The sequence below is a fragment of the Camelus bactrianus genome, chromosome 6 (assembly GCF_048773025.1).
Source record: "Camelus bactrianus isolate YW-2024 breed Bactrian camel chromosome 6, ASM4877302v1, whole genome shotgun sequence".
NCBI classification, from domain to species: Eukaryota; Metazoa; Chordata; class Mammalia; order Artiodactyla; family Camelidae; genus Camelus; species Camelus bactrianus.
The window spans coordinates 100,973,859-100,986,244 of NC_133544.1; the positions used below are offsets into that span (position 1 = coordinate 100,973,859).

At 40.2% G+C, this 12,386-nt stretch overlaps 1 long non-coding RNA gene across 2 annotated transcripts in view; it reads left to right on the forward strand.

The window, feature by feature from the left end:
• The first annotated feature begins 1,324 nt into the window (after positions 1-1,324).
• LOC141578006 (uncharacterized) overlaps positions 1,325-12,386 on the forward strand; it is a 53,374-nt gene continuing 42,312 nt past the window's right edge. The window contains exons 1-3 of one of the 2 annotated variants that reach the window (XR_012507840.1): positions 1,326-2,108; positions 4,666-4,780; positions 9,728-9,827. This is a non-coding gene — a long non-coding RNA (uncharacterized LOC141578006). Of the gene's footprint in view, positions 2,109-4,665; positions 4,781-9,727; positions 9,828-12,386 lie in introns of both variants that reach the window. The other variant, XR_012507841.1, reaches the window with a different exon arrangement.

The following is a 12,386-nucleotide window of genomic DNA, read 5'->3' on the forward strand; positions in this document are numbered from 1 at the left end:
ATTGCTGGATCACACGGAAGTATATTTTCAGTTTTTTAAGGAAACTCTATACTGTCCTCCATGGTGGCTGCAACATTTACATTCCCACCAACCGAGTAGGAGGGTTCCTTTTTCTCTTAAAAGGTCAAAAATTCTCTACATTTATATACTTTCCTTACAGTTTAGGACACAATTTGGCAAAAGCCAGATAGAATTTAATAGGAGTAAATACAGTATTTTTTCAAATGTCCATGCATTATGGATAGATATGTTATTGATGAGTTGGTTCCCTATTTTTGTAGATGCAGAAATTTTTATAGCTTCACAGACATTTCAGTCTTGCAGAAAGAAAAATGTCTTTGCATTTTGCTGAACTTGTCCGGGTGGCTTTATGGAATTTGGTCCAGGCCTGCAGAGGTGAATACACATCCAAACCTGAACCATTTGAATGTCTGCAAGATTTTAAGAGTCTAGAATGTCAGATCTGGACTATAACTCTGGTGAATGACATCAGTGAGTGGACTCAAGAAAACTCCATTTGAGTGCAAAGCCTTTCATAAGCCAAAAAAGGCTTTGAAATTGTGGCAAAGCCAGAGACTTTTGTGCACCACATATGGCCAAAAACCCATGGGGACAACCACAGGCCTTCTGGAGTGCCAAGGGAATTCCATGTGAGGAGTTCAGCACTCACAGGAATCCAACAAGTCCCTGCCAGCCAGAGCACCTTCATTGCTACTGTGGTATTTTGAGCAAATGTCTTTTCTTCAGGTTCAAATTGGTTTGTTGTTTTTTTTTTAATAAAAGAAAATCAAACAACTTCTTGTTCCCGTGGTGAAAGTAAAAGTCTAACATTTTCTGATTTCTTTTGACAGAGAAAACTTGAGCCTATGAATCTAAACTCATCTGTGATGGTCTGCAGCTGGGAGCAAGCAGATCAGTGTCAGTCCCTTTGCAGCCGTTGGCTGGGAGCCTGCATGTTCCCTGGAATGATATTTGAAACATGTCACCCTAGCCGTGCTTTTGCTCTGGACTGGGAGGCGAGTCAGTCAGAATCTGCATTATGGAATGTATGTTTCAGATCCAAAGCTAGGAGATCTTTTTTTAATAGCCAGAGAATGTAGTCATAAATATATCTATTAATGTATTTATGCAAGAACAATTTTAAAGTTTTTTTATTATAAAAATTTCCCCCAAAATTGAAAATGAAAGAACATTGGAATTAAAATCCAATGGAATTAAAAGCAGTGGAATTAAAAATCATCTGTACCTTAGTTATACATAAAGAATCTTAAAATCCTTCTAAACATTTTTTTGTTCAAATGTAGATATTTTTCCCTTCCAAAAATGAAAATTATTATTTCACATTTTTTTCTTTTTCCTTTTATTATATATTCCATATTAATAAATATAATTCTTTTAAATCCCTTTTAATGGCTGTTTAACATTATATTGAACAGATATGTAAATAGTCCTAGGTTTAAGAAATTTAAAAAATTGTCATTACAATGCCCCTGCAAAGAATTTTTTCGTGTTTCTATTTTTAGTTACTAATTTGGACTAAAAGTTAACAAGTTTACTTTTCTTCATCTAAAACATTGGTTATTTTATGAATGAATTGTAAGGATTTTAAATAACTTTTCAGTAATTTCAACAAAGAAATTAACTTTAAGGCAAAAATGTATGATGGTTTGCAAATCTATTTTCATTATATCTTCACTTTTACCAGTGTCATATCTGTGTGTGTTTGCACAAGTGCTTTAACTACCAGCAATGTAAGAAAAATCTGTGTACTAAAAATGTGAAAATAGTTTCCTGGTTTGTGTTTTCATTCTCCCAATATAGGTTTTGGATGACAAGCTTGTATTTGCAAATGTACACACCCTGTGGGTGGTGCTCTGTACATACGCTGAGATACTGTACATAAAATTGCCTCTGAATCCCAATCATCTGAAAACCGTGTCCTCAGCCTTTGATACCTTCAGCTGTTTTATGAAAGTCCTCCAAGTGGATGAAAGTATCAACAACCGGAACAAGAGTTTTTCATTGCCCTATTTGAGAAGAGCTGCGTGAACGACTTTTATATTCAGGATAGAGATACATTCATCAATCCAACCACCAGGAGCCTCACTGTAAGTCTAAACCGAGTTTAGCTGCTGTCTTGGGGGTGATTTAGAACCTGCTGTTGAATTATAAGTGATTTGGTTTTGTTGGTTTGGTTTGGTTTTTAAAAGCTGCCCATAAAAATGAAAAAAGAGAAAGAAAAGAAATATGCCTACAGATTCCTGTTAGGATAGTAAACAGTGGCTGGTTATTTACCCTGTATAAACCACACGCTTTCTTAGAATCTATTTAGGTTTACTTCATCCTTTCTCAGATCAAGTATCAAGTAAGGGACAGTTTTAAAAAAAAATTCAGGATTAACTGGCTTGTGAGCTCCGGGATCTGCAAGGCAGCTTTCCCTTCCCATGGTGTAAGTCAAATGGCAGAAATGAAATAAAGCACTTCATGTATCCTCCGGTGTTAACAGGAAAAGGTAAGTCTTCTTGACCTTGTTACTTCCTGGGTAAAATGAAGATAATATGTCAGGAGTCGACAAGCCCATTTAGGGCAGGAACCATGTTGTCTTGTTCACTGCTGAATCCCAGGCACCAGGAAGGCTGAGTTTAACAAGTGGGTGAATGAATGAACTGTAGTTCCCCCAGAGTTACCATGTGGGGCAATGTGGATTAGCAGCTAAGAGCATAGACTCGAGAGGTGAGGGTACAGTTCAAGTGATGGGGCGCATGCTTAGCACGCATAAAGTCCTGGGTTCAGCCCCCAACACCTCCTCTAAAATAGACAAATAACCCTAATTACCTCCCCACCCCCCACCAGAATTACCTTATTATCTCCCTGCCACCAAAAAAAAAAAAAAAAAAAGGTAGAAGTGGCCAAGAGCATAGACTCAGGCTGGAACACTTGTGCTGGTTTCTCGCTGTCTACCTTGTAAAAGTCATTTAGCCTCTGTGTTTATCAAGTTCCTCATCAATAAAATGGGGATAATAATAGTACCCACCTCGTAGAGATGCTATGGGGATTAATGAATCTGTTTGAATTTTAGAACAGCCCTGGCTAATAGTAAGTACTATGCATTTGCCAGCTCTTTTCATAATTACTGACAGATGTTATTATCAACCAAAGAAGTATTAGTTCTTTGTAAGGGAAATGCATGTTAGACCATTTCATTTATCATTTTCTGTAATTCAGGATTTTTCCCTCTGAAATATCATTTTCTGTCTGTGCACTAGTAAATCACAGGGCTTTCCAAATTTCATCTGTCTGAGTTCTTGTCATGATGACAATACTGCAGAGTTTTGACATTTTTTAGGGACTCCATCTGAGATGACAGCAACCCCTCAAATTCAGAAGCACTTCTCTAACTGACAACATCTCGCATGAAATGAAGTTTGTAAAATGTAAGAGCTTCAGACGCTAAATGATGCCATAAATGCAAAGATGTTATATCTAAGCTCTTTAAATAAATCCTGTCATTGAAATAAAGGAAATACTATATTATAGCGCTCTATGACTTTGTTACCTTGCTATCCGTTTATCTGACTCTTTAAGACAAAAGAAAGCAAAGACTGAGATTGATCATTACTACTGTGTGGTACACGTATTTGTGGATGAAGACCATACTGAAATGCACTGTCTAAGATACTAAAATGGACACTAAACAGCTGCTTGATGCACATGCATGAACAGAACAGGGAGCTGGTTGCAGGGAGCAGACACTGAGCTTCCTGGATCAGAGACTCAGCATAGCAGTCCAGCCCAGCAGTCCACATGTTTTATATTTATATCCCAGCAAAATTAGCAGTGAGAGTCTGAAATGAACTTTGGGGACACTTGCAAACAGCTGTCATGATTACTAATGTGGGACACCAGGATTCTACAGTGTTTAGTTGGCATCTGCACACAACCATTTCTTTTCCACTAAAGCCTGTTGTAATTGCTGGTTCCACATCCAGGCTGAGGAATCACCTCATGTGGTGTTTGGGAGGGAGGTAAGTGGAGTCAGGACCCATGCTAAGGCTGGGTGGGTAATAATCTGGTTCTAGTACAGGAGAAAGGAAAGTAGGTCAGGTGGGAAGGAGAATGACTGGATTTAAATTTTGTTTCTTGAGTAAGCTAAATATATAACATCATGTCAAGTTTCTTTATTGTTTATATTCCATGTGCTGTCACCGAATAACTACTGAATTGTGGGGACAAAAAAGCCTGGGTTTTAGAATTGACCCTGCCCCTAAACAGCCAGAGTCCAGGTTCCTCTGTGTGTCCAAGGAGGGGGCTGCTGCCTCCACTGAAGCAGTTTGGGCACTTGGGTGGCGTAGTTTTTTTTGCTGTGGAAGACTGGCCCGGTTGTAGGACATTAAGCATCTGCAAGGCCCTCACCAGGTACCCACGGTGGTCCCAGGACGGTAACATCCAAGTGTTCCTTTCCAGCCACGTTTGCAAATGACCCTCAAGGGGTTAGTATTAATCCTCGGTGAGAATTATGAAAAATTATATGGTACCTCCATCCCTTCTGGCAAAGGAGGGCCCCTTATTTACAAATGACCACAAAGTGTTAGCACCACATTTTATTAGCAGAACATGTGAACACGTGGTGACAGTGACGCTCACCTGTTTGCTTCTGCTTCCCAGTGCAACTTCAGCCTCCATCAGAGGACCTCAGCTGCCCCAGCGAACAGGGCCTTCTGTACAGGGAATGTGCTCCTCCTCGAAGCATAGACAAGAAGCAGCCCTTAGATCTCATCAGGTGAGCTGTTGTGGAGAGCACTCCAGTGGGAAGGGCTCAGGGTTGCCCTCATGGCTTCTGAGTGTGACAGTCCTCCCAGAGTGTTACCAACCAGGAAGCTCACAGGAGCTCTGAGCTTTGTTGCCCCAAGTTTTTACTGGAGACTTTATTACAAAGACATGATTTATTGGGTCACTACTGACATGGCTACCCCAAACACTAACTGTAAGTCAAAGCCCTAACATTTGAGCCCCTACCTCTCCTGATGGTCACTCACTTGTCACAAAGCTCAAAGCCCCACTCCTCTAATCACATGGTTGGTGTCTCTGGCTGGCCAGTCCCCATCCTGAGTTATCTCATGAACACAAGCCATTCAAGGGTCCACCATGAATAGTAAAGACACTCCTATCTTGGGAAATTTCAAGGCTTTAGGGGTTGCCGTCCAGGAACTGGGAACAAAGACCTTCCAAATTCTTCATTAAACAGGAGTAAATGTTAGGTTTCACTTAAATTATAAAATAAGAGAAGTATTCTCACTGCTTAGCTCTATCTGCTGTTCGACACCGTTTCACTACACCACGTGACTGTAATGTCGTGCTCAGCATGTGTATTCTCAGAGCATCAGCGCCGGCTGCTCCCCGGGAGCTTATGCTGTTTGTGCAAGGCTGCTGGGAGGAGGGAGGCCAAGGACAACTGAGCAAACAAAAATAATCGGGCTAATAAGGAAACAATTTCAGATTGAAATGAAGGAAATAATACAGTGTTGAGATGGGAGACTTGGGGGAAATGGAGTCAAGAAAGCTATCTTTGAGAAGGTTACATGTGAGCTAAAATGGTGATAAGGAGGCTGGTCTTTGAGGATCTGGGATAAGTCACCCCAGGAATAGAGGCAGCTTGTCCATTGCCCCGAGGCACAAATGTGCTCAGCAGGTTTGAGGAGATACTGGAGCCAACGCTGGTGAGAGTGATGAGACGCGAGGTTTAGAAGGGCATCAGGAGCACGGAAAGTAGTGTAGACTCTAAGTGCAGTGAGAAGCAGTCATGATAGTTTAAGCACTAAGGTAATTTTCTCTCACAATTTGCAAAGATAATGTGGAGAATGAATTGCAGGGACCCAGGAAGCAGGGAGGCCTGGTCGGAGGCTCTTGGAGTGGGCCAGATGAGAGATGGTGGGAGCCAGGGAGAATGCGTTTGGGGAGTGGAGCTGACAGGATGCAGTTATGGGCTGGCTGTGGATGGTGAGGAGAAGAGAAGGGTCAAGGTAGCCCCAGGTCGGCCTGGAGCCAGGTGCCTGATCTTCCTAATCTCAGTGCCCCATTCAGATGCCCACTTACTTGGGCAAACCTCTTAACCTTCCAAGTGAGGGTTTTAAATCACTGAAGTCTTTTTGTTTGTTTCACATTTTATGGAAAGATTCAAACACGTACAGAAGTAGAGATAACAGCACAGCCAGCCTGTCTGTATCAGTCACCCATCTCCAGAATTATCAACTCAGAGTCACTGTTGTTGCAACTTTCATCTCCACCTCTTCCCCTCCCCCACTTCGGGATCATTTTGAAGGCAATCCTACGTAGCTTAACCTTTCATTAGTGAAATGACAAGGTCTCTTTCAAATACAATTGGAATATTCATTTTTTTTAGGGTTACGAAATAATTCCCTGATTGTCACAAAAATACACTTTTAAGCAGTTTTGGGGTTGAAATCAGGATCCAGACTAAGTTCACACATTGCAGCTAGCATATCTCTCAAGTGGGTTCTAATCTATAATTTTCCTGTTTCTCATTTTCCTTGAAATTGCTGAGGGATTTCTCTATTTCCTGTTTGGTTGATTTCATTCTCCCCTGTGGTTAGACTTATTTCTCCATCCTATGTATTGGCTTTAGCTAAGTGATTTGATCCTCCCCTAAAAGCTTGATCTGAACGAGGTTCAAATTTGTGCAAGAATATTTGTTATATGAAGTTTTGTACTCCTGTCATAAGGTACATAATGTCCAGTTGACTCTCTTTTTTGTGATGACAGCAGCCAATAATGATTGTCACCCGGGATCATTATTTCATAAGGGATTTTATTTCATGTGGTCATACTCTAATTTCATCCCACAATTATCAGCAGGATCACAGTCATGAAGAGGCACTTTCTCATTAACCCGGATTATCCTGTAGAACAGTTTTAAAAGAGGAAGTTTATATATTTGTAAATATTTAAAGTTGATACATTTTTCTATTGTTTCTAATGTTTTTTTTCTAATAGAGGTACTGAAGATTGAATCTAGGACCTTATGCTAGCTGAGCACACACTCTGCCACTGAGTGTACCCCATCCCCCTTGAGATTCATATTTATATGATATATTCCTTCTGTTATTTTTGTTTTATGTTATACAGAATTTGATGGCAGGGCAATGGGTTTGATGGCTATTTAATCATTCTTTATGGGATTTTGGGGTTGGTGTGTGTGTTTGTGTTTGTAAAGAGAACAATTTTCCCACTATTTTAAGTATGTTTTGTGAAGGAAATTATGTTGATCTGTTCCCTTCTCCTGGTCCATGTATTCCCTTGTTGCTTCCCACTAGTGGCCACTTGAGCTCTGTGACAAGACTAGCATGTCGTTAATCCAGGTTGAAGGAGATCTGAAGAGATTTATTCAAGGAGATGAAATTTGTAGACAATGAATTGGAAAGTATTGAGAAAGTTATTCATTAGGAGAAGGTATGGGGTTGAATTGTTAAGCGCAGAGAAATCTAAGCTATGAACCACCAAGACAATTATTAACTCCAGGAAAAACAAAGTAGGGAATAAAAAAGTAAGCCTAGCAGACAACTTGCTACAGCTGTGAACAGTCTGTACAGAGTCCTAATAATGTAAACCAAGGATACTGAGCTGATCAAAATTATAATGTATTTGTATCAAAAGGTTGGAAGAATGAAGGTTTGGGTGTGTAGAGGAGATGTGGTTTGAAAGAGAGCTTAATATTCATTTTCCAAAATAGAAAGTTAAATAGGTGATACATAAAGCTGAAAAAGTCAGTAGGCTGTGTTACAAGGATATTAGTCAGAAATAGGGAGTTTTTATTCCAAGAGTCAGCAGTAGGAGCTGAACATTGTTGCTTCTGACCAGGAAATGGGGTGGTTGTTGGGAACTGCTCCTTTTTACAATCGGTGTTCGAGAACTGTTTGACTCTTTAATGAATGTATGGTATAAGTTTGATAAAAAGAAATCAAAGCTGAATTTTGAAAAATTGATGTTAAGAATTGGGGTGTTTTTGACAGAGAGAGATAACAATCAGACAAAACTACATTTGAAGGGATCCTCATTATTTCTAGCCTTTCAGCAAGGACTAGGGGGCAGACATCTGTTTAAGGTTCAAAAATTCTTTCTGACATTCTTGCCGACATGTAACCTTTGGAAGTAATGAACTCTCCGTCATTGTAAATATGCAGGCAGAGGCTGCCTGACCAGCTCTCTAACTGTAGCAGGGTGTGTTTACCATTGGCCAGTTGGAGCAAGCAACTTCTAACATTCTTTCAGTTTTGAATGTGGCATTTTCAGGATGGATAGTTGATAAGAATGTATTACAAAAAGCTTAACAAGAAAGAGTCCAAGACATCTCAAACCCATTGCCAGGGTTTTCTCTGCCAGACACCATCCTGAGCCTGCCATCTGTGAGCCAGGCCACAAAGACCAGTCACATGAGAATGAACACACTTTGTCCCTCCTATCTGATTTGGCATCGGGCTCAGCCATTTTCCCCATGGAATGGTCCACGCCCAGGTCTCTGACGATGGAGCTGGTCTCACAGCAGCCCTGTGAGCGCTGGTCCAGCCCTAGGGGTTCCTGCGTGAAGTTTCTCAGGACTCCAGGCTGTTCTCAGAGCTGAGTCCCCCCTAGGCTAAGCCCTCGGAGCTCATCTCAGCTCCAGACTGAGCCGGAAGCTTCCGAGAGAACTCAGAGCTGAGGAAAGTCACAGGTCTTACCCAGCACTGCCGCGTCAGCAGTGCTCCAGCTGAGGGAAGTAGCAGCAGCAGCAAACACACCTGAGCCGCCGCCTCATTTTTCCGCCTCATCCCTAAGCCCTCTGTGTCTGCCTGTCTGTGTCTGTCTCCCTTTCAGGACCAGCCTGGCACCGCTTCGTGCCCTGCCTCCTTTCTTCTAATCTTGCCTCCCTGGCCTGTTCCATCTACTCCAGCTTAACTGAGTAACATTGAAGTGTTTTTGAAACCTAGGAACAGCCGACGAGCTAGATACAAAGAATACAGGGCAGTTCCTTACTCAGCCACATCCCTCCTGCCCTCTCCCATTCCTACATGAGTTTTATAAATATTTTGTCAGAGAGACATTGCACTCCCAGTTGTTATCATTATCAGCCATTTCCTTATTATCTGTGGTTTACGATGCATTTGCTCCAGGGAAGTTCCCGAGATAAGGCAGACTCAGATGACTGAGCCAGTAGTTGAAGTCCACTTGTGTCAAGCCTGTTAAGAATGATCTTTGGTGGGATTTGTTGAATGTGCCAGACTGTCCAGTGAGTGGTGATGATCCCCTGCATCTGCTCCGGAGTCGGCCTCGTCCCCTCCTTTGCTCTGTTCTCATTTATCTCTCTTCAGCAGGTGAACCAGTGATCTGTATTTCTATGATACGTAAAATACTTCTTATTTCACGGTAGAATTTGGGGGCTGCTGTGAAAACGCATATGTTTTAAGTGTGAGTTGAGTCAGAGGTTTAAACTTAAAGCCCCCTTGATTTAGAATCAGAAATTAGTATGATGGAAGGAGGGTATAACTCAGTGGTAGAGTGAATGCCTAGCATGCATGAGGTACTGGGTTCAATCCCCAATGCCTCCATTTAAAAAACAAATAAATAAACCTATTTATGCCCCACCTTAAAAACAAAGAAAAAAGAAATTAACATGAGGATGAAGCTACAGAGTGAATATGTGTGTCTTCTGAAACTACCTTCTGTCTTTCTACAGGAAATTCTACGGAGAGAAGGTCGGAATCTACTTTGCTTGGGCTGGGCTATTACATTCAGATGCTCCTCCTGGCAGCAGTCGTGGGGGTGACTTGCTTTCTGTATGTATATTTTAATCAAAATAACTGTACTTAGAGGTAACTTCTCTTTATTCCTTGTTACGGTGCTTACTTAACTTAGAATGACATTCTCCAGGAGCATCCACGTTGCTGCAAATGGCCCTATATTGTCAGTTTTTATAGCCGAGTGGTTTTCCATTGTATAAATATACCACTTCTTTAGCCAGTCATCCGTTGATGGACATTTAGGCTATCTCCATGTCTTGGCTATTGTAAATAGTGCTGCTATGTATATTGGGGTGCAGCTGTCATCCTGAAGTAGGGTTCCTTCAGGATATATGCACAGGAGTGGGATTCCTGTTTCATATGGCAATTCTATTCCTAGTCTTTTGAGGAAACTCAATACTGTTTCCAAAGTGGCTGCACCAAACTGCATTCCCACCAGAAGTGTCGGAGGTTTCCCTTTGTCCACAGCCTCTCTAGCATATGTCATTTGTGGATTTTTGAATGATGGCCATTCTGACTGGTTTGAGGTGATACCTCATTGTACTTTGGATTTGCATTTCTCTGATAATTAGTGATATTGAGCATTTTTTCATGTGCCCATTGATCATTTGTATATCTTCCTTGGAGAATTGCTTGTTTTGGTCTTCTGCCCATGTTTGGATTGGGTTATTTGGTTGTTTCTTAGTAAGTCATATGAGCTGCTTATATATTCTGGAGATCAAGCCTTTGTTAGTTTCATTTGCAAAAATGTTCTCCCATTCTGTAGGTTGTCTTTTTGTTTTACTTAAGGTGTCCTTTGCTGTGCAGAAGCTTGTAAGTTTCATTAGGTCCCATTTGTTTATTCTTGCTTTTATTTCTATTGCTTGGTTAGACTGCCCTAGGGGAAGATTTCTGAGATGTATGTCAGATATTTTGCCTGTATTTTCTCCTAGGAGGTTTATTGTATCTTGTCTTATGTTTATCTTGCTGAAGAGACTATCTTTATTCCATTGTATATTCTTGCCTCCTTTGTTGAATATTAGTTGACCAAAAGTATTTGGGCTCATTTCTGGGCTCTCTATTCTGTTCCATTTGGCTGTATGTCTGTTTTTGTACTAATACCATGCTGTCTTGACGACTGTAACTTTATAGAATTGTCTCAAGTCTGGGACAGTTATTTTTCCAGCCTCTTTCTTTTTTTCTTAAGTTATTCCCTGGAAATTCTATGTCTTTGATGGTTCCATATAAATTTTATTGTGATTTGTTCTAGTTCTATGTAATATGTCCAGGATAATTTGGTAGGGATTGCATTAAATCTGTAGATTGCCTTGGGCAGTGTGACCATTTTAACAATATTGATTCTTGCAATCCAAGAGCTTGGGATACCTTTCCATTTTTTAAAGTCTTCTTTAATTTCCTTCACCAATGGTTTATAGTTTTCTGTGTATAATTCTCTCACGTCTGTGGTTAGATTTATTCCTAGATATTTTATTACTTTGGGTGCTATTTTAAAGGGGATTGTTTCTTTACTTTCTTTTTCTGTTGACTCATCATTTGTGTAAAGAAATGCAACTGATTTTTGAACATTAATCTTGTAACCTGCTACTTTGCTAAATTCTTCGATCAGCTCTAGTAGTTTTTGTGTGGACCTTTTATGGTTTTCTATATATATTGTCGTGTCATCTGCATATAGTGACACTTTTACCTCTTCTTTTCCAATTTAGACCCCTTTTACTTCTGTTACTTGCCTGATTGCTGTGGCCAGGACTTCCAAGACTATGTTGAATAGGAGTGGTGATAGTGGGCATCCTTGAGTTGTCCCAGATTTTAGTGGGAATCTTTTGAGGTTTTCATCGTTGAGTGCTATGCTGGCTGTAGGTTGGTCATCTATAGCTTTTATGATGTTGAGATATGTTCCCTCAATACCCACTTTGGTGAGAATTTTTATCATAAATGGGTGTTGAATTTTATCAAAAGTTTTCTGCATCTATTGAGATGATCATGTGGTTTTTGTCCTTTCTCTTGTTGATGTGAAGTATTACATTGATTGATTTTCATATGTTGAACCACCCTTGTGTCCCTGAGATGAACCCCACTTGAGCATGATGTATTATCTTTTTTATGTGCTGTTGGATTTTATTTACTAGTATTTTGGTAAGGACTTTTTCATCTGTGTTCATCAGTGATATTAGTCTGTAATTCTCTTTTTTGGTGGTGTCTTTGCCTGGTTTTGGTATCAGGGTAATAGTGGCTTCATAGAATGAGTTTGGGAATATTCCTTCTTTTCAATCTTCTGGAAGAGTTTGAGAAGGACTGGTATGAGTTCTTCTTTGTATGTGTGGTAGAAATCCCCGGTGATGCTGTCCAGTCCTGGACTTTTATTTGTAGGGAGGTTTTTTATTGTTAATTCAATTTCATTCCTAGTGATCCATTTGTTCAAGTGGATAGTTTCTTCTTGATTCAGTCTTAGTTGACTGTATGTTTCCAGAAACTTGTCCATCTCCACTAGGTTATTCATTTTTTTCCATGTAGTTTGTCATGATATTCTCATATGATATTCTGTATTTCTATGTTATTTGTTGTAATTTCTCCATTTTCCTTTCTTATTTTGCAAAT